The sequence below is a fragment of the Dendropsophus ebraccatus genome, chromosome 5, assembly GCF_027789765.1.
Source record: "Dendropsophus ebraccatus isolate aDenEbr1 chromosome 5, aDenEbr1.pat, whole genome shotgun sequence".
Taxonomy (NCBI): domain Eukaryota; kingdom Metazoa; phylum Chordata; class Amphibia; order Anura; family Hylidae; genus Dendropsophus; species Dendropsophus ebraccatus.
The window spans coordinates 33,572,626-33,600,149 of record NC_091458.1 but is presented as its reverse complement, the minus strand read 5'-3'; positions in this window follow the sequence as shown (position 1 = coordinate 33,600,149).

Below are 27,524 nucleotides of genomic sequence, written 5' to 3'. Positions count from 1 at the left end.
CATTATGAAGTGTTTTCATACATAGAGCAGATTAGGACAGGACAAGCCATTGGTTTAAATTATAAGAGACGATGAAGGCTTTACAAGTCACACAATGCCAAATGCTAGATAATAATAGCCAGGGTCAATGTCTAATCATATAAATCCATTAAGGCATCCGCACAGAGCAGGGCTGGGAGGTGACTTGTCAACCAGACACTTGAAAGTTCAGTAGCAGATTACACAAGTAGAAGAGACTGTCAGCTCGGTGTGAGGTTATAGCGGCAGAGTCTTTGCTGGTAGCCTTGCATTCTAAGACTGGGTGCACACATCGCATTTAAAGGAGTTAGCCAGGCTTAGAAACACATGGCTGCTTTCTCCCAGAAACAGCATAACTCTTGGCTCCAGTTCGGGTGGGATTTGTAACTCAGTTCCATTAAAGTGAATGTAGCCTAATTGCAAAACGCACCTAAACTGGAGACAAGATTCATGCTGTTTTGGAAGAAAGCAGCCATGTTTTTCTAATCATGGATAACCCCTTTAACAGTGCCCGGCCATACAAGTGTTATGCCTGGAAGGAAGGAAGGTAAACTGCTGCCAGACCTCTAGCGGAGGCTCATATGTCCAAAACACAAAGGGGGAAATTTATCAAACATGGTGTAAAGTAAAACTGGCTCAGTTGCCCCTAGCAACCAATCAGATTCCACCTTTCATTCCTCACAGACTCTTTGAAAAATGAAAGGTGGAATCTGATTGGTTGCTAGGGGCAACTAAGCCAGTTTCACTTTACACCATGTTTGATAAATCTCCCCAAAGTGATCAGGCGGTTAAAATGCAACTGCCCAATCCTACATTTGCCATTACGGAGGTGTCAGAAGGCCTCCATATACTTCACTCCAAAACTTATGGGTTCAGCAGACATTAGTGTGTGTTGGTGAGGGGCAGGGGCGTAACTAGAAATGGCTGGGCCCCATAGCAAACTTTTGATTGGGGCCCCCCCGCCCCACCCCCTCTCGATCGACCACTATGCCATCAACACACTCAGCTCTACATAGGTTCTGTACACCATATAAATTACAGTACAGTTACATCAGGTGACTTACAGGAGACGTCTTCTCTGATCGGAGTTCTTCCCTTTTCATTTTCTTTTCCATCTGCCCTGGGCCGTTATGAGAACCTTTCCGGGCCACGAATCCACAGAATCTGCCAGACAGACATATTAGGCTCCACACTCTGTCACCATCCTCATCTCTACCAACTGCACATCTGTATTGGCCCCTTTACACCCACATTTAGTGGGTAGGCTGACTCTATGTGATCCCATTTTAGTATATGGCCCTCCTCTCTGTCGCCCCTCCTTATAGATAGCTTCCTTATGTTGCCCCCCCCCCGCTGTCCCCCTTATAGATGCCCCCCCATGTTGTCCCCTTATAGATGGTCCCCTATGTTGCCCCCCCTATAGATGGCCCCCTCTTCCCCTATATTGTCCCCTTATAGATGGCCCCCTTTCCCCCTTTATTGTCCCCTTATAGATGTTCCCCTCTCCCCCAATGTTGTACGTTTATATCCCCCTCTCCCCCTATGTTGTCCCCCTCTCCCCCTATGTTCTCCCCTTATAGATGGCCTGCTCTCCCCCTATGGTGTCCCCCCCTTATAGATGGCCCTCTCTCTCCCCCCCCCTTATAGATGTCCCCCTACCCCCCTTCCTTATAGATGGTCCCTCTCTCCCCCCTCCCTTATAGATGCCCCCCTCTCCCCCCCTTCCTTATAGATGTCCCCCTCCCCCCTTCCTTATAGATGCCCCCTTCTCTTCTCCCCCCATTCCTTATAGATGCCCCCTTCTCTTCTCCCCCCATTCCTTATAGATGCCCCCTTCTCTTCCCCCCCTTCCTTATAGATGCCCCCTTCTCTTGCCCCCCTTCCTTATAGATGCCCCCTTCTCTCCCCCCCTTCCTTATAGATGCCCCCTTCTCTTCCCCCCCCCCTTCCTTATAGATGCCCCCTTCTCTTCCCCCCTTCCATATAGATGCCCCCTTCCTTATAGATGCCCCCCTCTCTCCCCCCCCCTTCCTTATAGATGCCCCCTTCTCTCCCCCCCTCCTTATAGATGCCCCCTTCTCTCCCCCCCCCCCCCTTCCTTATAGATGCCCCCTTCCGAGGAAAGCAAGTTTAAAAAAAAGAAAAAAACTCACCTAACAACACGCTCCCCCGTCAAGCCTTTTTCCTGTCACCCCCTGTCTGATGCGCGGCTGCTGTCTGATGCCGCGTCCTAGCCCCGGCAGCGCGAGTATCATAGAGTTCTGTGTGGGCCTGTGGCCGCGACTTCCGGCACACGTCTCTGTGCCGGAAGTTGAACCGCAGCACAAGCCCACACAGAACTCTATGATACGCGCGCTGCCGGGGCTAGGACGCGGCATCAGACGGCAGCCGCGCATCAGACAGGGGGTGACAGGAACGCTGTGGACCGGTCCCGTGCTCCTCCTGGCCCAGTGACTCCTTTTCCCTATGGTTGGGGAAAGGAGTCTCCGGGTCGGGAGGAGCACGGGACCGGCCCCCGGCTACAGCACCCGGGAGGCATGCTCAGCCGCCGGGTGCTGCAGGATATGTAAGCTCCAGGGGCCCGCTTCACGGGCCCCTGATGCGGCGGGGCCCCGTAGCAGCCGCTACGGCTGCTACGGCGGTAGTTCCGCCAGTGGTGAGGGGTTTAGGAAGTTAGACTACAGACCACCGCTCTACTCTAAAACACACACAGTATTTCTGTCAGTTTTTTGGTCAGTCTTTTCTCAACCAAAACCAAGAGTTGGTTGAAAACACTGAAACTGTGCAATTCTGTCCATTATAATTTTGCCCATTCAGTTCCACTCCTGATTTCGATGGAAAAAAGACTGACAGAAATACTATAGGGGACATTTATCAAAGTTACGGCAGGTGTATACACCAGGGAGAGGCCACGGACTTGCCCCTTTCCCTTGCATACGCCTGTCATATCCCCCGATCTCCCATGTCCCATTCGGCTGGCGGGGGGGGGCAGCAAGGTGGCGAGGAGGTGTGGCCTTTTAATGTGCTCGCAGGCGTAAATCACAATCCAAACCTTCACCTGCTGGAAGCAGTCGAGGAAGGGGTGGGGCCTAATATAAAACCCGCTTACGTACGTTGGCCTTGATAAATCTTTTTGAGGCGCTTTGTGACAATTTCTCCTTTTAAGATATTTACTATTTTAGAGAATATATTGAGAATATAATCGAGGATATGCAAATAAAAAAAAATAATTATCACAGTTTATCACCAAAAAGACAAAACACATTGCACAAAATGAGAAGATGAGGCAAGATTATGTAACTTTTTATGTCATAAAACTAGCAGGCGAGTCTCGATAATTTTTATGTAGCTGCAGCTTTGCAGGTGTCAATTTTAAAAAGCTACTGTCACCCCCTTTACTCTTGCTTTATTTAATTGGTTAACTGTGTCAACTGGGCGGGGCTTCAAGGCAGTTGGGCCCCATCTTCTGGCTGGGAGACAGCCCAACAGTTATAAAGCCCCGCCTAGGTGACACTGTCCACTGATGAAATTAAGAGATTTTAGAGCAGAAAGAAGATGAAGACAAGTGTTATACAGGTATATATAAAATGTGCAGCATCTAAGCTTGTGGAGAGTGCAGAGAATAACACATAGAGTAAGGAGGGTGACAGTATCACTTTTAACTTTCCCAAAAAGTTGAAAAATATCCACAATGGGTCTGAAAAAAGAAATGACATGATGTGTGAAAATATCACAATGCTGGTACAGTAATCCACTGCAGATTTTCCACACACAGATCCACAGAGGATACAACCACAACCGTTCCATGAGCCGTGGGCCGATCCTCTACCTCTTATCCATGGAAAATCTTTTTCTTTCAAATCAACTGGTTTTAGAAAATTATATAGATTTGTAATTTACTTCTATTTAGACAATCTCAAGTCTTCCAGTACTTATCAACTGCTGTATGTACTGCCGGAAGGGGTGTTTTCAGTCTGACACAGTACTCTCTGCTGCCACCTCTGTCTGTCACAGAAACTGTTCAGCAAATTCCGATAAAAAAAAAACTCTACTGCTCTGGACAGTTCCTGTCTCGGACAGAGGTGGCAGCAGAAAGCATTGTGTCAGACTGGAAAGAAAAAAAAACATTTCCTGCAGGACATACAGCAGCTGATAAGTATGGGAAGACTTGAGATTTTTAAATAGAATTAAATTACAAATCTATAGAACTTTCTGAAACCAGTTGATTTGACAGAAAAGGATTTTCCACGGATAACCCCTTTAAGCTCCTCTTGAGAGCAGAGTCCTTCACATGTTTTGGCCACCCAGTAACAAAGGAGCTAAACCTGGGAATCCTCTCTTTATTGGCCCCATAGCAGCTGGGTAGTCTGTCTCTGTAGTATCTATCTCATTGCTATTAGTATAATCATATAAGGTTGGGTTAGGGGGATGAGTACACCAAAATTATTTATTTTCTTTTCAGCATTAATACCTGCCTAAAACTTTTGCTCAGTACAGTATATGCTAATACGTAGCCAGTATAGATATCAATACACATGACAGCGATTAATTTAAAGTACTGCGTGGTGTTAAAAATCAGGAAATGCAAATTATCATGAAATTAAATAAAACGAGCAACACAATAAAACAACAGTAAAGACTGCGCAGTTTCTTCTTCCTCGGGATGACAGCTGTGAGTGTGGTGTTACCCTCCGAAATAATCTATGTGAATCAGCCTTAAACATCTGTTGGTGTCTGTAAAGTCGATCCATACGATAGCCCTGGATAAGCGTACATCTCCAGCCTTTGAAATCGCTCGCTAATCACATGCTTGTTCTGGAGTGTTTACATACACCACTGTCTGAAGTTCGGATATTCCTGTTGCGCGATGTCTTAGTCATTCGCACAGCGCTGCTGCCATCTCTGCTGAACAGTGGCTAATTTTCTTTTAAATGTGACACTATTCATGAGCGTCGGTAATGTCTACGCACAGACAATAGTTCCAAAATGAAGTATTCACCATAATTGCAATTGTAGGATATATATGAATGCATCATTGTACAAGTCGGGTCTAGTTGTCTGAGTTTTTTGGCAACATTTTTGTAAGGGCCATACAGCTGCATGTTCTGTCTGTGATTTACATAATTTCTGACTTACAGTTTCTGCACTATGAGTAAGCAGTTTCCACTTTGTAATACCTGTGCTGCTTGTTGCTTGCAGACTTTGACTTTTTTTTTTTTTTTTTTTTTGCAATGTTGCAAAACAGCCTAGTCACACTTCAGAGGGCAAACCAGGAAGTGCTCAGATCCATGGGGGAGAAGAACAGTACAGGGGTGGGACGTACTTTATTTAAAAACAGCACATTTGTATTCCTTTACTGTACATATGTATGTGTGAGAAATTAGGTTCTTGATATATAGAGTTCCATGAAATTCTTAAAGCGACATTGTACCCACAATCTGACCCCCCCAAAACACTTCTACCGTCAGATAGCTGCTTTTAATAAGAGATCTGTCCTGGGGTCCATTCAGCAGGTGATGTTGTTATTGTCATTAAAAAAGAACTGCAAACTGATCATCATTGATCGGGCCCTGCTCGGCCCGTGGAATAGGGCCCTTATAGTCTGAAAGAGGCCATTGCTAGTATATGCTGGACTATCTCTCTGGGGTACACCTTAAGGCTATGTTTGCACAACGTAAGTTCCGTAGTAATTACACCCGTTGTTGAAAATCGGCAACAACGGCCATGATTACTACAGAACTTACATATAGTATATGCTCTGGCCGGGATCGCTGGCGGCGCCGTAGAAAACTGACATGTCAGTCTTCTGTGGCCACTATTCATTGAATAGTGGTCGCAGGAGACATGTCAGTGAACACAATGGAGCCTGCGGCTCCGGCCGCATTCTCCATTGTGTGCAGCGGGGAATTCGCGTGCGGGCACACACTGATGCGCCTGCATCCGAATTCAGCAGCAGTCAGTGTCGAACTGGCCCACCAGAGGATCCTCCGGTGGGCTTCCAGCTTTAGAACCTGCACAAACACTGACTGACATGTTGTTGCTTACTGGTTTTTCATTAAATGGTCCCCAGGATGATTTCCTCTGGTGGGCCCCAGATACCCCAGTCCCACACTGGCAGCAGTGAAAATCATCTGGCCGGTACTGCAGTACCGGCCGGGAAAATCTTCTCTGATACCGGCCGGCCTGTGAACATGACCTAACATGTTGAGATGGTACATTACAGAAAAAACCTTTAGAAGAAGTTTTTATCATGTGTACACTGGAGGGAGTATATGTGGTGTGTCCTGACAATTGCATTTTTTTGTTTTTGTCTGTAAGTTAGACACTGCAGCATGCAAACTGCACAGTATGAACACGTGTTAATGGAGTGCCGGCTTTTGCTTTTTATGATATACGGCAAGTCTCATGGATGTGCCTTGAGATGAATGTGAAACAGTACCGAGCCCACTCTGTGACCTTTGGAGAGGTCATTCCTCAGGGAGCTGCTATTGGCTTATACTGGTGTCACCTGTCACTGTACATCACTTTACAGCAGCCTCCTCTTATCACCACAGACAGAACTGTGAGCCTCATCTCAATTTTAAACCTAGTAGTGGGAATAAAAATGACAAGATTTCAGAATTATTTTTCAATATAAACAGTAAGATAGAAAATTTGAACCTGTTTAACAAATCAGATTAAAACAATAGGTTTCAGATGACACATCCCCTTTAACTTTTTAGAAAACCCATATCCATATACCTTTCATAATAAATTGGGGATGTTCCTCTATTTTAGAACTGCACATCTTTACCGGAGAGAAGAGCTGTTACACAGAACATCCATCACATTTGATCTTCATTTACACTTCTGAGTTCATAGATAATTAAAATAAATGAATGTTACAATAAAAATGTTTTAAAAAAGCCCCCTTTCCCTGTACACATCTGTTATGGGGCCTTACTGTATACATAAAACTCATTTAACACAACTGACAAAGTAACCATTTTCCACTGCAGAAAAAAAAAAAAAAACAGTCATCATTAGCAGTACCCCCCATAAAAGCAAAACCACCACCCAGGAACAGCTGTGATCTGACCTGGATTAGTGAGATCCTGGAATTAAAGCGGAAAAAAAAAATAATCCAGAAACATTGAATGTCAAAAGTTGAATTCCTTTATTTGAACACATGAAGCCGGTTCCTTTTCCTAAACGCCGTTGCATGCTTGATTAGTCAGTTGAGTAGTTCCTTTACTAGTTTTACACTTTAATTAATAGACTTGTGAATAACCACAAGAGTTTTGTGGGAAAGAAAATCTGCAAAGAGGCCCTTCTCTTTGAAGAGCCCGAGCACTCGCTGTCTTGGATAATTTAAGACATACTTAGCAAAAACAACAAAAGCATCCAATCTAATGTATGGCCTCCTATCTGTTTTATGTTAAAGCAAATTCCTACTGAGCTGAAAGTGACGAACATAAAAGTTAAAGCGAAGAATCTGATTTATTGCCACCTGTTACTAGAACTTGGACTTGTTTCATTCTTGTTTATAGATAAGACCTATCTTCTGGGGGCGCTCATTAGAGACTCGCCCCCGGGGTAATCTTGATATGTAAACTACAGCTGTCTAATTGGTCTACACTGTCTTTGTTTTTATAATGGGAAATAGCTACACAACACTTTTAATTAGATTGTTAAATAGAATAGTAAAGAGCAAAGAAAATTCTTCTCGTCTATTTTCGGCAGAGGCTAAAAAGCCTAAGAAAGAGGCAATTATTTCCCTTATCCCTCCTCTGCTTCACTGCTCTTAAGTTGCATGTGAACTGACTGCAAGAAAGGGGAAGCTTTTGGAACAGATGAGCGAGACGTTTGGGGCACATCGTCACCGTTTGTTCTACATCTTTCAAGAATGATATCATTGTTGAGCCAACATTATGTTTACAGTGTATTTTCGATGTGATTTATGTCATGTAACAGGAATGCTTGCCATAGGCAAAACATAGTGTCCGGTCCTTGTAAACACAGCAGTGTAGAATGTCTCACGTTCTCTGTAGATTGTTCTTTATTCTGCACGCATTAGACACGGTCATGTATCTACTTTTGTGAAGCCGAGCGCTCGCCTTGTTGTTTTCTTTAGGATAATTCTTTCAGAATCCATAGAATCATCCAAACAATACTGGAGATAATTGGTAAGGCTGGGGTTTTTTTATATACGTTTATGCAAAAACGGATATGTTTGTGTGCATCCGTTTTACCATTGACTTCCGTTATTAAAAAAGGATCCTTTTTTTTGACGGACACAAAAATTAGGTACATTTTTCAGTATGTTAAAAAAAAACACGCATTTTGATCCCTTTTTTTTTACAATGGAAGTCAATGGAAAAACGGATCAAAACGGATGCACACAAATGCATCCGTTTTTTCCATCCGTTTTTTCCAAAAACAGATGAAAAAAAACATATGGATTGCAAAAAGGTAGTGGGAACCTAGCCTAATCGGGAATTGCAGGAAGCATACATCATTTATCCATAATAGGGTCTATAGTAGCGATTTTCTAACGATTAACGATAAATGATCTCAAACGACCGCTATGGTAAACGACCTGAAATCGTTCGCCCAATTACACAGAACGATGATCGTTACTTATGATCGTTCTTGTGGTCGTCCTGTCATCGCTACTGCGAATGACCGAACAACGTCTTATTACACTGAACGATTTGCAAACGATCAACGATAAAAATAGGTCCAAATTCTATCAAGCAACCAAGGATTTCTCGTTGGTCGTTTAATCTTTGTCTGCTATTACACGAAATGATTATCGTTCAATTACGAACGATCTAACGATTTTTTAAATGATAACCATCTCATGGAATAGGGCCCTTACATAGGAGTTACGTGGAAGAAATACATTATTAGAGGAACAGTCAAAACATATTTTGCAAGATTTCAGTCATTTTTTAGATTTTTTTCTATGTTTGGTGCTTATTGAAATATAATACATAGTTGGGCTAAATAACTAGAATACTAGAACACATAGTCAAGCTGAACATTTAACGACACACCACTATCACCCCTTTTTCTCAGTATATTCAACCAAATCCACTAGCAGAAAGGCCTGGGGTGTAAAGACCCCCTTTATTGTACACTTCACCCTAAAATTTAACTTTTATTTAATAACGTAAAAGGCAATACAAAAGAACATTAAAAACACAGTTCTATGTGACTCATAAGTAATCTCAGGTATGGGATCAGATCCAATTCTAAAATATTGACTATTAGCATATTTGCCGAGGCTGCAGCTCCTGGTCTAAACAGTCACAGATATAACCGCTATTTAAAATATATAATTATATAATTTAGCACCACTTCAATATGTTTCATTACATGACGCAACGTCCTCAGGAAGACTTGATAGCCAATTCAGACTCCCCACTCCGTGTCTGTCCGTGCTGGATGGGTCCTTAGACTTACATTATGTGCCATTCCGGTGATATAACAGAGATGGTAGAGATGGTGCTGGTGGTGGACTTCGCTTGACTCATTCTCCTAAACGGTCATGGTCTGAACACCCAAGTGCATAGTATGGGAGTTTAGGATTTCCCTATTACTCCTTATCATCACAAATATAGGAGAGGTTAGTATGGAGCAGCAGTCCAGCATGTATGCGTCCGTGATAAGGATGGTCCAAACCTGCCAAGGTTCGGGTTCGTATGAACCCGAACGCTCGGCATCAGATTCTCGCTGTCTGGCTGCTCCGTGCAGCGGGTGGGTACATCAGGAGGACCGCCTGGAAAACTGGGATACAGCCTATGGCTATGGCTGTATCCCAGTTTTCCATGCGGTCCTACCGCTGTATCCACCCTCTCCACGGAGCGGGCAGACAGCGGCAATCATTGCTGAGAGTTCGGGTTCATACGACCCCGAACCTCGGCAGGTTCGGACCATCCCTAGTCCGTGAAACTCTATGGGAATTACAAAAACAGTTAAAGAGGTATTCCAGGAAAATTAAACTTTTAGAGAATTGCGGGGAGTTCGACCTCTGTACCCCCCAACAAGCTCCGTATTAGGCCCAGCTTTTGTAATATGAATAGAGCCATGGGTACGCCATGTGACCCGTGGCTTTATTCATTCCTATGGAGCGACGGAAAGAGCCTAGCATGCCAGAAGAGCACTATAAAGAAGCTGGGAGCCCGATACGGAGATTGGCAGAGGGTACAGAGGTTGGACCCCCCCTTCTACTCCTGTGGATATTGGAAAAGTTCATTTTTCCTGGAATACCTCTTTAAGTAAAGAGAAAGACAATCCAACATTATATCCAATATGAATCTAAAAAAAAAAAAGAAGAGAATGAAAAGGTGCGTCCAAACATTAGACTGGTACAGTATATTATAAAACTAACAATGTACAAGTCTGGAGAAGAAAATGGCTGCACATAGTATAAAACTAAAACGCCGGTATTTTGGACCTTGTTCGCAGTTAGAGGTATACAGTACTTTAAAAGTGATCACATGACCAAATATTTATTTCTAGAACCATATTATAGCAAACACAGGAACATTATGATTTGACCTTACATAACTGAATTGGGATTTTTTTTTTTCTTTGCTTTCCTCAGCATAAATGTAACTCCTATTTCAGAAAAGGGTCTTTTGAATGAACAGACCACTCCACAAATATGGAGATTTGATCATTTAAGACAGAAGAATGGTTTTCTGTTGAATTCCTGTTTATGTTCTATACTGGCTATTTGAACCCAGCGCTGTGATGTTGGAGGTTTACTATTCTAAGGGTTAGACATGGTAATTTCTTCCTTTACCTTTTATTATGTTTAAGTGATAACTCTGATCTCTGTTTTTTGCTTTAACCCCAAATCTGAGTCCACATAGTGTCTGCTAACTTCAGACCTTTTTATCACTGAAAGGCCCTCAGTTCTGTGCGGTATGGACACAACTTATTCAAATGAAATAAAAACACAGATAATTAAGAATTTGTTTTTGTACCCTCGAGCGCCAGTTAACCTCAGCTATGTCGCTAACTAAAATTGTAGGTGGGGAGAAGAATATTTTTAGAAGGCATGACTGGGAATATGAAATCAAAGAGCTGGCCTGTAACATGATGAAATTGGAACTAAGGATCCAGGAAAGTGTATCTGTTTATTTTCAGGGTTTGTATGAACCTGTCATTAAAAAAATCATTGGCGTACTGATACCAAAAGATCCTTGCTAACCTGTAATAAGCCAATTGATTGGAATTATGGCCTCTTAGAATATACAGGCAAGGCTGGGTTCATACGGCATTTTTGCAGAACGTTTTTTTCATCCTATTTTGCGAAAAACTGATGCATTTCTGGGCATTTGTTTTGATCTGATTTTCCACTGACTTCCATTATTTAAAAAAAAAAAAAAGGATCAAAACGTATACGTTTTTAAAGTACACAAAAAGTGCATTTGATCAGTTTTTTTATAATGGAGGTCAGTGGAAAAATGGATCAAAACGTAAGCACGCAAATGCATAAAATTGACTAACAAAATGGATCGCAAAAACGCAGTGTGAACCCAGCCTATGGTTATGTTCACACACCGTTGAAATTGATGTTTTAGGTTTTTTTGTTGTTTTTTTTAAAAAAAAAAAAACCTGAAGAGGAGGAAGATCAGGCCAGTCCCCCCACTGTGATGACAATGACATACAGTACTGTAAAATGGCGCGGGGAGAAGAGGACATGGTCGACAGTTATTAGGTATGTATGGCTTTCTTCCACTTCTTGGGAAAGGTTGGGGGGTTGGGAGGGGGGAACTGGGCCAGATAGCTTTTTAACACACATTATAAAGTTATATATCTTTTTAATGTATGTTAATTAACAGGGAAAAAAATGCCGGATGGTTCTCTACTCCTGAGCCAATTTTATACTCTTCTTCCCTTGTTTGTCATATTGTTTTATGCAGGGAAGTCGGAGGGGTTAAAAACAAAATAAACTGGCCTTTGCCTGGTGTCCTGCATAAAAGCAATGATTTTAAGACATCACCACCTCAAAAAAATGTAATAATTAAGGCCCTAATCCGCAAAGAGATTCGGCCGATATTGGTCGCTGTGGCGATAATCGTTATGTGTAATGCACAATGTCGGATGATCGTTGTCTTTCAACAGGCTGAAACGCCAACAATGAGCCTGGTAACGATCTTCTGCTGTCGCTCCGTGTAACAGGAGGGGTGGTAGCAGACCACGGCTATCCCCTATGAGCTGCATTGACGATCGCCCGGGCATCCCTCCCCCCCAGCTTCCTGCGCCGGTGTAATAGCACCGTGTAATAGGGGCTTTACATGGATAAATTCAGGGACTCTGTGATCATTTTACACTATTCTCAGACAGAACAGCATAAACCTTCATGACAGATTCCCTGTAACACTACTCGCTTTGCTTGGGTCTATCTCGGGAAGGTCACTCTAACATAATTATTTATGGGAAAAATATTATCCAACGAGGGCAATGGGACCATAGAAAGATACGCCTCCCTGTGATTTGAAAGGCTTGTTGTTTCCAACACCTTTGGTGGTTTCTGTGGTTGGCGTCATGTGGAACAAATCAGTTGATCCAACGTTACTTTGAGAATTTACCAAAAGGGCAACAGAACATGAGACGAAAAAGCCATCGCCCATCCAGAAAGCGGTAGAGCCCCAGGTGACATTCCTACAGGTATTTTACATATATGTTTGTATTTTCAATTACAGTAAGCGCTCATCCTGTTCAGTTATTCTAACCAGACTTCTGTGCACCAGCAGCTGTGGAATAGAAAATTGCTTATGAAAATATTCACTTTTACATTCTCATCAGGCTTCAACTACAAACCAAAACTAACATCGCCCCGTGATCCATATTTTACTGTTCTGCGTCTGTTCAGTCTTTCAGAAACATTTAGCATGCACATTTCATCCCCTTAAACGAACACTACTTAACATAATTCACCTAAGAGAGCCTTGTTTTATACATCTATGAAGCCATTTCTATAAGGGTTTCCCACCAGTGGATAGTATTGGAACCTAGGGTCTCCCATTAATCCATCATCAGAGGATAGTATGGAGCAGCAGTCAAGCACGCATGCTAGTCTTCTGTGAGACTCTATGGGAATTGCACAAAAAGTTGAATACATTTTTCTTCATTTGAGGATCCATTCTTGCCTTCAAAAACTGCACCAAGGTAAGTTCCAAGCGATAAACCGATTCTGATGGGAGTTAGCTATACTAGTTATAGCTTTAAAAAAGACTGGGAATTCAGACCTGCAGCGGAGAAAACTGAGGTCTCCAATCGTGTATAAAAATTTATAGTACAGACATTCTCTTAGGGCATGTGCCTACTACAGAATAGGTGAGGAAATTCTTCATGTTTCATTGGTTCAATGGGATTTCTCAAGCACAATCTAGCCAAAGAATCTGCATAAGAACTCCCATTGAATTAATGGGACTGGCGGAACTTCAAGAAATTCCTTGCCTATTCCGTAGTGTGCACATACCCTTCTGGAGCAAATGAGCCAATGGACCACATCAAGAACCAATACCCTGATATGATGAATGCACAGAAATAATTTTTAGTGCCATATTGGGCCCCGCAAAAAAAATCAGATCTATGAGTTTTTATGCACCTCAAGCATTGGACGATGAGGGTGGCATGAAAAATTATAAGAAAGTTTTCGCCAGCCTTTGTTTTCATCAGTCGCCAGCCTTGTTTGTGATTTTAGGTCAAAAAAACTTTTCCTCCTGACTAAATTTCTCTTAAAAACATACTTTTGGATATACAACAAAAGGAGAAAAAGGAACTGGGGCACTCACCAGACTTCCAAGTTAGTATTCTTTTATTGCATAGGACTCAGATCCATTAGGTGAGGGAGGACAGATGGACTTGCGGGCGCTTACACCCCCGGGGGTGTATGCGCCCGGGGGTGTGAGCGCCCACAAGTCCATCTGTCCTCCCTCACCTAATGGATCTGAGTCCTATGCAATAAAAAAAAATACTAACTTGGAAGTTTGGTGAGTGCCCAGTACCTTTTTCTCCTTTTGTTGTGCGATACATGCTTTTTTGTTCTGGGAGCACCACAAGTACAAGTGTTAAGGTCTCGTCCTTATGCTAGTGTCTGGGACAGTTTGCGATACTGGCAGTGCCGACTACACTCTACCCCACACATACTTTTGGAAATGTCTTGGTGTGAACTGACACCAACCCTCTTATCGACCTGCCTTTGTTAAACTGCAGCAGCCAGCCTGGTTAGGTTTGTCTAAAAACTGAAAAGTTGCGATGAGCCCTCACCTCTCTGTAACTCCTGAGGCTTCATGGGAAATCAGGCGGCATTAGAAAATGGAAATGGAAATCAATATGGCTGGCAACCCATGCCATAGCCAGATAAACACAGGGCAAACACTAGACCATCTACAGTATTCTCATATAATTCTCTATAATAATAATAATAGCCTATACTACACTATATAAAAGTGCTTTTTTAAACATTCCCCATGTTTCTTTGACCCTTGTGAGAAAAGCATTGGCCAAAGTGTTTGGTAATGACTCATCTTCCTCTGTCCATTGGACAACTGTATAAGAAAGTACTAGGGATCCCCCTGTATCTGCCAATTGTATCTGCAAACTGCAGGCAAACTAAAAAGAAATAGACATTGAAAATGCATTATAGTTGTCTCCAATCTTCATGTTTTTATATTTTTTCCAGCATGCCACTTCACCTTCCAGGCAGAATTCACCACGGCTTTTGTTTTATTAGCCAAGTGAAACAAGACAGCTGTTCCTCATTACGGGGGTAGGCACCAGTCCCGCTTGTCTGCAGTCCTGTCGCTTTCTATCCCCTTCTGCACTCATGCTGCATTGTCATTGACCTCTTAACTTTGTCACACGTCTTTAAGAAATGAGAAAAAATGTAAATGATTCTGCTGTAATACAGTTATATTGACTTTAATCTATTCCATGTACAATCCAATGATACAACACCATCCATTGTTGTTCTATTGTTATCATCAAAAAGATTTGAGAAAGTTAAGGAGAGGTATTTTGAGTTGAACAGATAAGTAAGAACTGATACTGGTTGATTTGGGGTCAGAATGACCTTCAAGAAGTTTTTGCTGAGATGTAAATGAGGCTTAAGTGTCCAGGTGGTGTTCTCAGCCCAGCCCACCTATGGGTGGTATTACATGGGACGATTTTTCATCGATAAACAATCTCAAACGACTGCTATGACAAACGATTTTAAATTGTTCACCCTATTACACAGGACAATGATCGTTACTTACGGTCATTCTTGCGCTTGTCCTTTCCTGGCCGATAGACCAGGGAACAACCGATGTTCGAACGAATTGTGAATGATCAACGATGAAAATAGATCCAGATTCTCTCAAATGATCAATGATTTCTGGTTGGTCTGCTATCCCACAAAAGCATTATTGTTCAAATCCGAACGATCTAACGATTTTTCGAACGATAATTGTCCCATATAAAACCACCCTAAGGGTAGAGGTATGCAAGCAGACATGTAGGTGGTGAAAGCATGAGATGAGATGGAAAACCTTGGCTCTTGCTGTGTTAGTTAACGTCCCCTTGGGCACTTGATCCTTTACATAATAACAAAAAGACTTATGCCGCATGCACACGTCCATGTTAGGAAATACTGATCAGGAAGTCTTTTAGGAGGCTTTAGGAAACCGTCAGTATTCCTTGACCGTAAAAACTGAAGAGAAAGAAAAATAATTAAATAAAAAGACATACTCACCTACCTGCTGCATGTCTGCAGCGCTGCTCAACTCCAGCTTCTCTTCTTCACTCCCTTTTTGCTCTGCTTGTTGGATCCATTGGGGGTCGCATGCATTAGGGTCTCATGGCGTGTTCTTAGCCATGGAGACCTGAACTTTCAGATTAACAGAGGAAAGCTGGCCATCACGACAGGTACACTTTAATAAGACTGTAGATATTTTATGCAGACCCCTCAGGAATAGAGACCTAGTGACAACAGGGGGGAGCCCCTTCCATTCAAAAAGTTACAATCTTCTGTTAAAAAAAAGTATATACATCTAATCTGTAACCACACATTTTAAAAGAAAAAGAATTCATGGACTATATAAACAGTTTATTCGACCCAGATACACAATACTACAATACATCAAAATGGAGTATTCCAAGAAAAAAGGGTACTGTTTACATCCATTACCAGTCACTGTATATCCCCTTTAACTAAACAATACATTTTCTGTAGAATCAACATCTCATGGAAGTCCGCTTGGCTCTTATTCCATTGGTCCATCTTTGTCACATGCCAAACATTCCCTTGTTGTGTTATTCAATGCCTTACATTTTTCTGCTTTTCACCCGTACATAGTTGTTTTAGTAATTTATAGACGTATAAACATTTATGGAAATATAACACATGAAAAAAGTCACATAAGGGCCTGTTCTGTAGACTAATGGCAGATGCCTTCGTGAAATTTACAACTACTTACATACACATTGACAGTCTGAGCAGTACAAAGCTGTCCATGAATGACAAGTGACCAGAATACGACTCAAAAACAACCTAATTCACTTAAAGAAGTATTCTGATCAGGTTTAGCATGGTTTGTAATGCAGAATTAATTCGAAATGATGTGGTGATGAATTATGCATTGACATGAATTCATTATATTCTGGGTAACCACAACCTCCTCTATGGGAGGGGTAGTAAATGGGCAAATTACTACCTGATGTAAATTTAAAAAGTCTATTGCATGGCTTGGTTTTCTTTCAAGCAGGGCTATACAGATGATCGGTGGACGATTCACGAGTCTATGTCAACATTCTAAGCCTACATTCTGATTTAGGATGTTGCAATAACATTTTGTTATAGAATGTTGGCTTAGAATGTTGTAAACCTATATTCTATGTCACCATTTTATAACAACATTATATAGCAACATGGCATTGACATTCTTTCACAGCATGTTGACATAGAAAGTAGGTTTTGAATACTATGTCAAGCTTCTATAACAATATACTATGCCAACATTTTAAACCCACATTCTATGTCAACTTTCTAAACCTTAATTCTACGTCAACATTCTGACATAGAAGGCTGTCATAGAATGTTGACTTACAATTGAGGTTTAGAATGTTGACATGGAATTTAGGCTTAGAATGTAGGTTTAGAATGTTGACATAGAATGTTGGCTTAGAATGTTGACATAGAATGTAGGCTTAGAATGTTGTAATTGAATAAAGGTTTAGAATGTTGTCATTAAATATAGGCTTAGTATATAGACAAATACATCTGTCCAATGCCGATTGCAGTGCAGGAAGGTAAAGCTTAAGATGACTTAAGATGACTTAAGAGACTTGAGTAAATAACTAAACATCAGGTATCAGCTTCCATTTTTAACATAAACCAGGGCTGGACCAGGACAAAAAAAAATCAGCCCTGGCACACAAACTACCCCACCAGCCCACAGAAAAACATTAGATTGTTGACATAGAATTTTGGCTTACAATGTTGACATATAATGTAGGCTTAGAATGTTGACATACAGGGGGAGATTTATTAAACTGGTGTAAAGTAGAATTGTCTTAGTTGCCTCTAGCAACCAATCAGATTCTTTAAAAAATTAAAGGTGGAATCTGATTGGCTTCTAGGGGCAACTAAGACGATTCTACTTTACACCATGTTTGATAAATCTTCCCCACAGTGTTGACATAGAATGTAGGTTTAGAATGTTATGTCAACATTCTAAGCCAACAATCTGACACAGGATGTTGCAATAGAATGTTATAGAACGTAGGCTTAAAATGTTGGCTTAGAATGTTGACATAACATTCTAGACCAGTCAGTGGTCATAATGGTGATTCGCCTCAGTAACTGATTGGCAAAGCAGGCATTTCCTGTAGGTTAAAACTAGTGCAGAAGAACCACACTGGCCAATGTCTGCATGGAAGAGGCGGAGAATTTTATTTAAGCCTCAACTAGTACTAAAAAAAAATTCTAATTCCTTAACCCCTTAAAGACCGGGCCTGAAATGGCTTTTAGGACCGGGCCAATTGTCACTTTTGCGTTTTCTCCTCCTCATCTTCTAAGACCCATAACTCTTTTATTTTTCCACCTACAGGGCCGTGTGAGGGCAATAGCTTAGCAGGGATCAGTGTAATCTGTAATCTTCTGATAGAGCCTGCCTGTGGCCTGTGGCAGACTCTATCAGAAGATCGGACTGCACAGAGGTAAGGAGTATACCTCCAGCAGTCAGGCAGTGTGATCAGTAAGTGGCACGAGATGCTCCTGTCCCTTACACTTAAACGCTGCGACCGTGTGTGTGTGTGTATATATATATATATATATATATATATATATATATATATATATATATGTATATATATATATATATATATATATATATATATATATATATATATTTGAAACAGATTGGCTCTAATAAGTAAAAAAAAAAATCAAATGTATACATTCCCTTTACGGACCAGTTTTGTATTATTTGCCACATTTTATTATTATTATTATTATTATTATTATTATTAATATTATTATTATTATTGAATAATAATAATAATAATTGTAATATAAAATGCAAAAAAATATAAAAGCTGGAAAAAAACTTAAATTTGAGTAAAATCGCCTGTCATTTTGCTCTAATTGAATTTCAGTATTATTTTTAAGCTATTACAAAAAAAATCTAAAATTTCTGACAATGATGATCACTCTAGCCCTGAAGTATGTAGCACAGGTCATCCAAGGCAAAACTATATGTCTGTGTTGTAACAGAGATGGTAACTTGGCAAGGCGTCTGCATTTCTTTCCTTGGACTCCAAATTAAAGAGAAATTTAAATGTGGCAAAATGAGAATTATTAATGCTCCATAATAAATCATGAGGCAGAAAAACTTACATTACACATTCTTCTCCATCGTTGATAGGAATTTTCAGTGTGAATACAGTTATGGCTTTCCAAGCACTCACATTACACTGTGCGTACTCTGAACAAAGGCGCATTGTTGGAGGGCTTACGTCTGTGCGAGCAGGGAATAGGCCGTAGAACGAATGCTTATGTCAGAGAGGAGGAAGACGCCGGGCCCAGATACTTTCGATCATGCTATCGTTTTTTAATGTTTTGGATTTTCTGGAATTTAACAGCAGCTGAAAACTGTCAAAACTGTTTAAGTATGTGTGCAATCACCAGTGTGCAAAATAAAAACAGCCCGCTCCAGCAGGGGAAGGTAGATAATAGAGCCTGAGAAACTGGAAACATTCAGCCTTGGCATAAGAAGGGAATTCTTAAAAGGCATTATGGGCTGTAAAACTCATTAATCATAACATTTCAGGACGCAGAACGTACACAGACGTGTCCATCAACTGATGCAACCGGAGGAAGGAGATCTGCAAAGGCGGCTCAGGAATGGAAGGTCTCCTTATAGATGTCGCTTTACAGCTGACGGACTTAGTGCACTAAATAAACGTCCGTGAATATATTTATAGGTGGAAGTGTGATAGATATGACAGAGATAACAATAATAATCATTATGCAACACCAACCATTTCTGTAAATAACATAATCTATGAGGAAATAGGGGACAAGAGGAGTGAGGACCTGGTCATAAGAGCTTACACTCTATGAGGAAATAGGAAACGTAAGAGGAGTGAGGGTCCTGACCACAAGAGCTTACACTCTATAAAGAAATATGGAGACACAAGAGGAGTGAGGACCCCAATCACAAGAGCTTACACTCTATGAGGAAATAGGGGGCACAAGAGGAGTGAGGACCTGGTCACAAGAGCTTACACTCTATGAGGAAATAGAAAACGTAAGAGGAGTGAAGGTCCTGACCACAAGAGCTTACAGTCTATGGGGGAATAGGAGGACACAAGAGGAGTGAGGACCCCAATCACAAGAGCTTACACTCTATGAGGAAATAGGGGGCACAAGAGGAGTGAGGACCTGGTCACAAGAGCTTACACTCTATGAGGAAATAGAAAACGTAAGAGGAGTGAAGGTCCTGACCACAAGAGCTTACAGTCTATGGGGGAATAGGAGGACACAAGAGGAGTGAGGACCCCAATCACAAGAGCTTACACTCTATGAGGAAATAGGGGGCACAAGAGGAGTGAGGACCTGGTCACAAGAGCTTACACTCTATGAGGAAATAGAAAACGTAAGAGGAGTGAAGGTCCTGACCACAAGAGCTTACAGTCTATGGGGGAATAGGAGGACACAAGAGGAGTGAGGACCCCAATCACAAGAGCTTACACTCTATGGGGTAATAGGGGGCACAAGAGGAGTGAGGACCTGGTCACAAGAGCTTAAACTCTATGAGGAAATAGAAAACGTAAGAGGAGTGAAGGTCTTGACCACAAGAGCTTACACTCTATGAGGAAATAGGGGGCACAAGAGGAGTGAGGACCCCAATCACAAGAGCTTACACTCTATGAGGAAATAGGGGGGCACAACAGGAGTGAGGGTTCTGATCACAAGAGCTTACAATCTATGAGGAAATACGAGACACAAGAGGAGTGAGGGTCCTGATAACAAGAGCGTAAATTCAATAAGGTAATAGGGGCACAATAGGAGGGAGGACCCCGATCACAAGAGTTTATAATCTATGAGGACATAGGGGACACAAGAAGAACCAGAAGTGAGAACCAGGGGAGGCGAAATAAGATTTAAGGCCCTATTACACGGGCTGATGCTGAGCAGGAAGCAAGCGCTGACCTGCTCCTCGTCCCTGATTACTGTCTATGATATTACATGCACCGACAGGAGGGGTTGGTCGCAGAAGCTACAGGGCAAGTGGCTGGCCCATAGAAGAGAGTAGCAGTCTGCTGCTGCTGCCCCTATTACTCGGTGCAACAGCCAGCAGACAGTCGCTATTGTTCTACTTTTCTTTCAACATGAAAGAAACATGATAGATAGAAGATAGATAGATAGATAGATAGATAGATAGATAGATAGATAGATAGATAGGAGATAGATAGATATATAATGATAGATAGATAGATAGATAGATAGATAGATAGAGAGATAGGGAAATAGATAGATAGAGAGGATATAGATAGATAGATAGATAGATAGATAGATAGATAGATAGATAGGAGATAGATAGATAGATAGATAGATAGATAGATAGATAGATAGATAGGAGATAGATAGATATATAATGATAGATATATAATACATTGGATAGACAGATAGATGATAGATAGAAAGATAGATAGATAGATAGATAGATAGATAGATAGATAGATAGATAGATAGATGGATGGATGGATAGATAGATAGATAGATAGATAGATAGATAGATAGATAGATAGATAGATAGATAGGAGATAGATAGATATATAATGATAGATATATAATACATTGGATAGACAGATAGATGATAGATAGAAAGATAGATAGATAGATAGATAGATAGATAGATAGATAGATAGATAGATGGATGGATGGATGGATAGATAGATAGATAGATAGATAGATAGATAGATAGATAGATAGATAGATAGATAGATAGATAGATACTGTAGATACTATAGATAGATAGATAGATGATAGATCGATCATCTGCATACGTAATATAATGTAATACAAATGTGCTGGCTTAGGTAAAATCGTTTACATTACTGTGTTGTTTTCTCTACCATTGATCTGATCACCTCCTGGTTTCCTCTGTGAACTGTGGCCCTCTTGTGTGCCATGTAACCTACAGATTTTCCCACAATTCTCCTTCCTTGCATGCACAGTGAAGACTAACTTCCAATACTTTCGGGACTGACCACAAAAATAACAGTTGAATAGAGCATGTGTGACCATCATACTGGATTTCATAAGGTAGCCATAACCAAGAGTTATATCGGTAATAACCTGTACAGATCTAGTGATCTTGTGATAGCTTAACATATTTGATATCTACATTATGATTTCTCTGTATTTCTTACCTCCATATCTCATAACCAACCCTAAGAACCATATCTGACCTTCAGAATCCAGCTCGCCGCTCACCTTTCTATAATCAATTCATTAAACCGGTTTAATTTTTGCGAGATTTTTTGTCAAACCGAACCGTCTCATCGGTCTCGTGAAGTCTATTAGTCCTGATGTCTTTGGCTTTATAGACTTTTGTATTTGCCAGGGCTACATTGTCTGAAGTCTCGAATTGAAAATTATAATGTTACTTGAGATGAAGCATAGAGCCTTTTGTGGGATCTGGGTATAGAGCACATGATGTAATCTTAACTCTATTCACAGGTGTTATAGTCAATTGTGCCAGTGCGAGCACCTGGTTTTAATGTTCACTTTGGCTCGGGTTCAAGAAAAAATCCTACTGTACTACTACTGGAGAAAACGACAATAAAATAACATCCAAGTTATGTCGGGAAAATCCTTAAGAGCATTAAAACATTAGTAAAAAAATAGAGTGACTTTCTTCGCTAATGCTTACAATGTGTCATTTTTCCATAAAGCTCGAGGCTGCTTATAACATTGTTTAAAGGGCCGGTTTGGTAATGAGTAACAGAAAATGGCAGGTGTAAACTGCAACCCGTTGACATTGTGGTATGGAAGCCCTGGTGCAATGAGCGAGATTTCCATATTCCATATTAGTGGAGGCCAAAACACATAGCGGTGCACTGGTGTACAATTACTAAGTATAGTAACTGGCCGGGACTCTCAAAGTCGATGTCGGCCGAGATCAGACGCATTAAAGAAGCTCGAGCCGCAAGCTTCGAGTTCTTGTTCCCACCTGACTGACCTAATTTGGGAGAATGCAATATCTCATCGTGTCTGCAATTCCTATTCCAGGGACTCTTCTAGTAGCAGGTTTAACCCACCCCTAGAGGACTTGCTTTAAAAGATTTATTTTCTCACATGACAAAAGCGTTTCCATATAACCATTAGAGGTCTGTAGCGTGCCACATATCCATATGAAAAGCTTATGAGCGAGGTAGCCGCCATCTGAAAGGTACGTCTAGACAAAAAAAAAAAAAAAGAATAAAACAGACTTTTATGCTCCTGTCTGCTCGCGCTGGAGGAATCTTGTTTTTCAACTTTGACAGTGATCGCTAGTAAAATAAAACTCCGGTTGGGGTGCTGACCTTCTGTAATTGAAAAAAGTAGCAGATGCAAAGTAATACATGTCATGAGCTCCAATGTGGAAAATGCGCGTCACTTTCACTAACCATACAGGTACAATGGGACTAATTTACTATTGGAATGCATGGTGCTAACAAGCATTGGAATTAGGTTGCCTTCTGGTACGTCACCTGGCCAGCCATGGATTTGGCTTGATGGTTACACATTGTTTTATAACTTGCTGGGGCCACAAATTGTTATTAAGTGGTAAAAAAAAATCATTCTAATTTTTTTTTTTCTTTCAAATCAACTGTTCTCGGAAAGTTATATAGATTTGTAATTTACTTCTATTTAAAAAATCTCAAGTCTTTCCATACCTATCAGCTGCTGTATGTCCTGCACAAAGTAGTGTATTCTTTCCAGTCTGACACAGTGCTCTCTGCTGCCACCTCTGTCCGTGTCAGGAACTGTGTAACCACCAATATTTGTATTTGTGTTCTTCTATGGGTATCGATAACAAACATGTAAGCACAAATTAGAAATAAATTATTTTCAATAAAGTAAACCATCAATACAAGCAGAAATAGAAATGAAAGCTAGAAGACACAGGGACCGGCAACAACCTGCATACAGTAGGCTGAAGGCAGAAGGCAGTACATCAAGCGATACCGGGGTGCTCTTCCCAACCAACGAGGGGCAGTATGCAGTATAATCCAGTAATGTAAAAAAGGAGAACAGAGGCACTCACCGTTAGAAGTCTTCTTTATTTCATAACATAAAATCGGAGTGGTTAGCAGATGAGTGTGACAGGTGACAGGTTCGAAGAGTGTGACAGCTGTTTCTCGCAGTCATGGGCGTTTCATCAGACCTGTGGCGGTGTTGGACTTTTCTGATGAAACACACGTGAGTGTGAGAAACAGCTGTCACACTCTTTTGTGTTATCTGTCCTCTCGGCCGTTTGCTAACCACTACGGGTTTATGTTTTATATTATGAAATAAAGAAGACTTCTAACGGTGAGTTCCTCCGTTCTCCTTTTCTGCATTACCAGAAATAAAAAATAACAACATACCCCAATGGTGGAAAAAAATAAGGATGAATCAATAATCAGGCCCATCTGAACTTAACTTAGCTGTGCAAGTAGTAACAAGAAGCACTGACCGTTATTTATCTTAACCAATTACTTACTTATTTACTTATTTATTTAACTTACTTATCAGCTGCTGTATGTCCTGCAGGAAATGTTGTTTTCTTTTCAGTCTGAGACAGTGCTCTCTGCTGCCACCTCTGTCCTAGACTAGAAGAGATTTTCTATGGGAATTTACATCTTCTTTGGACAGTGAGGCAACAGAGGGAACTGTGTCAGATGGAAAAGAAAACACCACTTCCTGCAGGACATACAGCAGCTAACAAGGGAAGACTTGAGATTTTTAAATAGAAGTAAATTACAAATCTATACAAGTTTCTCAAACCAGTTGATTTGAAAGAAAAAGATTTTTAGCTAACCTAGCTAACCTCTTTGATGATACGGACAGATGTGGCAGAAAAGAATAACGTGTCAAACTGGAAAGAACACACCACTTCCTGCAGGGCATACAGCAGCTGGTAAGTACTGGAAGCCATGCGATTTTTAAATAGAAGTAATTTACAAAATTGTATAACTTTCTAAAACCAGTTGATTTAAAAACATTTTTTGCTCCGGATTACCCCCTAATAATTTTTTTTTAGATTTTCTGCATTTATTTCAAAGCACAGTATGTGCTACAAAAACACTTTTTGTGCTGTTATCCACATGCCAAAAAAAGCAGCAAAAAATTACAGTGACAGATCTTCAATCAACTATGTAAGTTTTTAACAAGTTTTCTGGACTTCAAGTTAAAAGTAGCTGAGCTCTTCAGCACCACTTATAGTGTTCGTGTATAGAGATTGCAGGATTCTGCGCACCTTGTAACCATAGGTGTGAGTGAGTGCCGTATACTGTTGGCCGTGCAGCGAAGCCGCAGAACACAGAAAGCTGACATCACTAGCAAACTGTGTACAGTCTTAGATTTCTGCTAGAACACAGGAAGCAAACATCTCGGATTAATGCTTTAAGTACATCAATCGAGTCAACAAGAGGGATAAGTGCAGCATGTTTAAAAGAAAGCCATGCTGTAATAGGAAGTCCTGCTCTAAAGATGGACTCAAGTGGGCTCAGGAGGAACATGAAAAGGCACTTCTACACTGCAGGAATAATTGAGCTTTGGAGCAACTTCCAAGCCGGCACTTTCTATATTTATATCCAGCTGTAATGCTGATTACTAGATGCATAATTCATAGACAATGAAGCGTGCAGAAGAGGACGCCCACAAGTTACATGCACCCAAAACAAAATATACAAAATAAAATTGATTTACCTATTTACTCTCCACATCTTAATTACTGTAGCAGTCGCTGACCTTTCACCTACCAAGAGATTCCTGTCTAGGGAAAGAATGCTAATACCACATAATCAATGGAGTCCTACATTGTCGGACTGGGGTAACTGGGAACCACCAAAGGAAATGATCCTGGGGGCCCGCCAATGAAGAACCAGTGATAAACGACATGTTAGTCATTGTTAGTGCAGGTTCTAAAGCAGGGGGCCCCCCGGAGGATTCTTCCGGTCCTCTGGTGGGCCAGTCCGACACTGGAGTTCTAATTTAGGAAGAATTTGTCATGGAGATAAACAGCACTGGGTGTCCTCCCCTTACTCCCACCCAACTGTGAGAGTTTTATAAAGATATGTGTGTGCATAATCTGGATGTAGTTATAGGTATGTTTTCCGTTCAGCAGGTCTCTTGCCCTAGAGAAACTGATAAATAATGTTAAAGAAGCACTCTAAAGAGTAAGAATTTGTTAAAAAATAAATATAATGCATTGCTTTAGTTTGTAATCTAACTTAAAGTGACACTGTCACCTCCTTTTTGCATTCTGACATCTCTACACAGGTGTAAAGGGTAAATTTAGCGGTTTTCATACCTTATTTTATATCATACGTCATGGTGCTTGTTCAAGTAAAAAGTCATCTTTTATCAACTGTAGATTGTGTTAAGTGGACGGGGCCTCGCGGCATTAGCACTACTTAGCACCGCCCACAATGCCACAGTTGGCCCCGCCCCCTCGTCGGCCATTGGAACAGGCTGGCCGAAAGGTCTAGACCCCACCAATGGGTGTCAAGGGGGCAGGGCTAAATGGTGCTATTGCCGCAAGGCCACGCCCACTTAATACAATCTGCAGTTGATAAAAGGACACTTTTTACTTGAACAAACACCATGACGTATGATATGAAATAAGGTATGAAAAACGCTTAATTTACCCTTTACACCTGTGTAGAGATGTCAGAACGCAAAAAGGAGGTGACAGTGTCACTTTAATTAAAATGAATGTGTACATTTTTATTTATATATTAAGTGGCAGCAGTAAAGGGCGACACAGGCCACCAGCGCTGATGTCAAGAAATGCAGGGCTGCCCAAGCTCTAGTGGAGCAGGTGGTGATAGTAATAACTGCTTGTTCTGCCTGACACACATTGCTACTGACTCCAAGCATTCCTAAAGGTCCATTCACACTACAGAGTTTGCGCAGAATTCCAAGGGGAGTTAGCGGAGCGTTCCGCCTGTCTCATTCATTGAATAGGATGTTTCACAAACGCACGTGTCACCGGGGGAGGGGTTGGCGTCCTCACTACAGCGGGCAGACCATGTCCTCGTCTGCATGCACGAAATGAATTGAAATAAAGAAGTCAAGCACACGGGTGAGTGCCCTCATTTTTTCCTACTCTCTTTGCATGGATTGGTTCACAAACGCACACTCCGCCATCCGCCCAAAGAATTGACATGACAATAAAAAGTACAGACCTCTCCATGCTTTGTATGCAAAATAGAGCCTGTGGAGCCTTATTTAAGAGTCTCAAAACACAGGACTAGCCGGATATCCCTCTCGAAAGGGCCCAGCCAAGGGGTGGCTCCTGTAGGAAAACCACCATATTAAGTGGCCCTATAAGTTAATGTAATGACAAGGGAAGAACAAAGGCCTTGCATCCATCCACTGATAGCTGTTTTGGGGTGTTGCCCCTCATCAGTATGGAGCAGGATTCTGGCTAGGTGGGAGCAATGCCTTAGAGGAGACCGACAGATTGTGATACCATCTGCCATGATTAAGAATGTGGTTAGAGTCTATAACATGTTGGTTATGCTGCATGATATCTGATGTTAAGTCAGTGGATATTTTAATGAAGATGAAAGAGGATTACATGTTAATTCCACAAGATTTTGTCCGGTCGCATATTTGTTTGTGGACAAGGATATGGTCTGTGCCGGAACAAGAAGCATCTGCAACAGAGGAGTTAGTAGGATAGAATTTGCATGATATTTGGAAATTAATACTCAACACAAATTCATCAGAAAAACTCCCAAGTCAACAAACAACACTATTT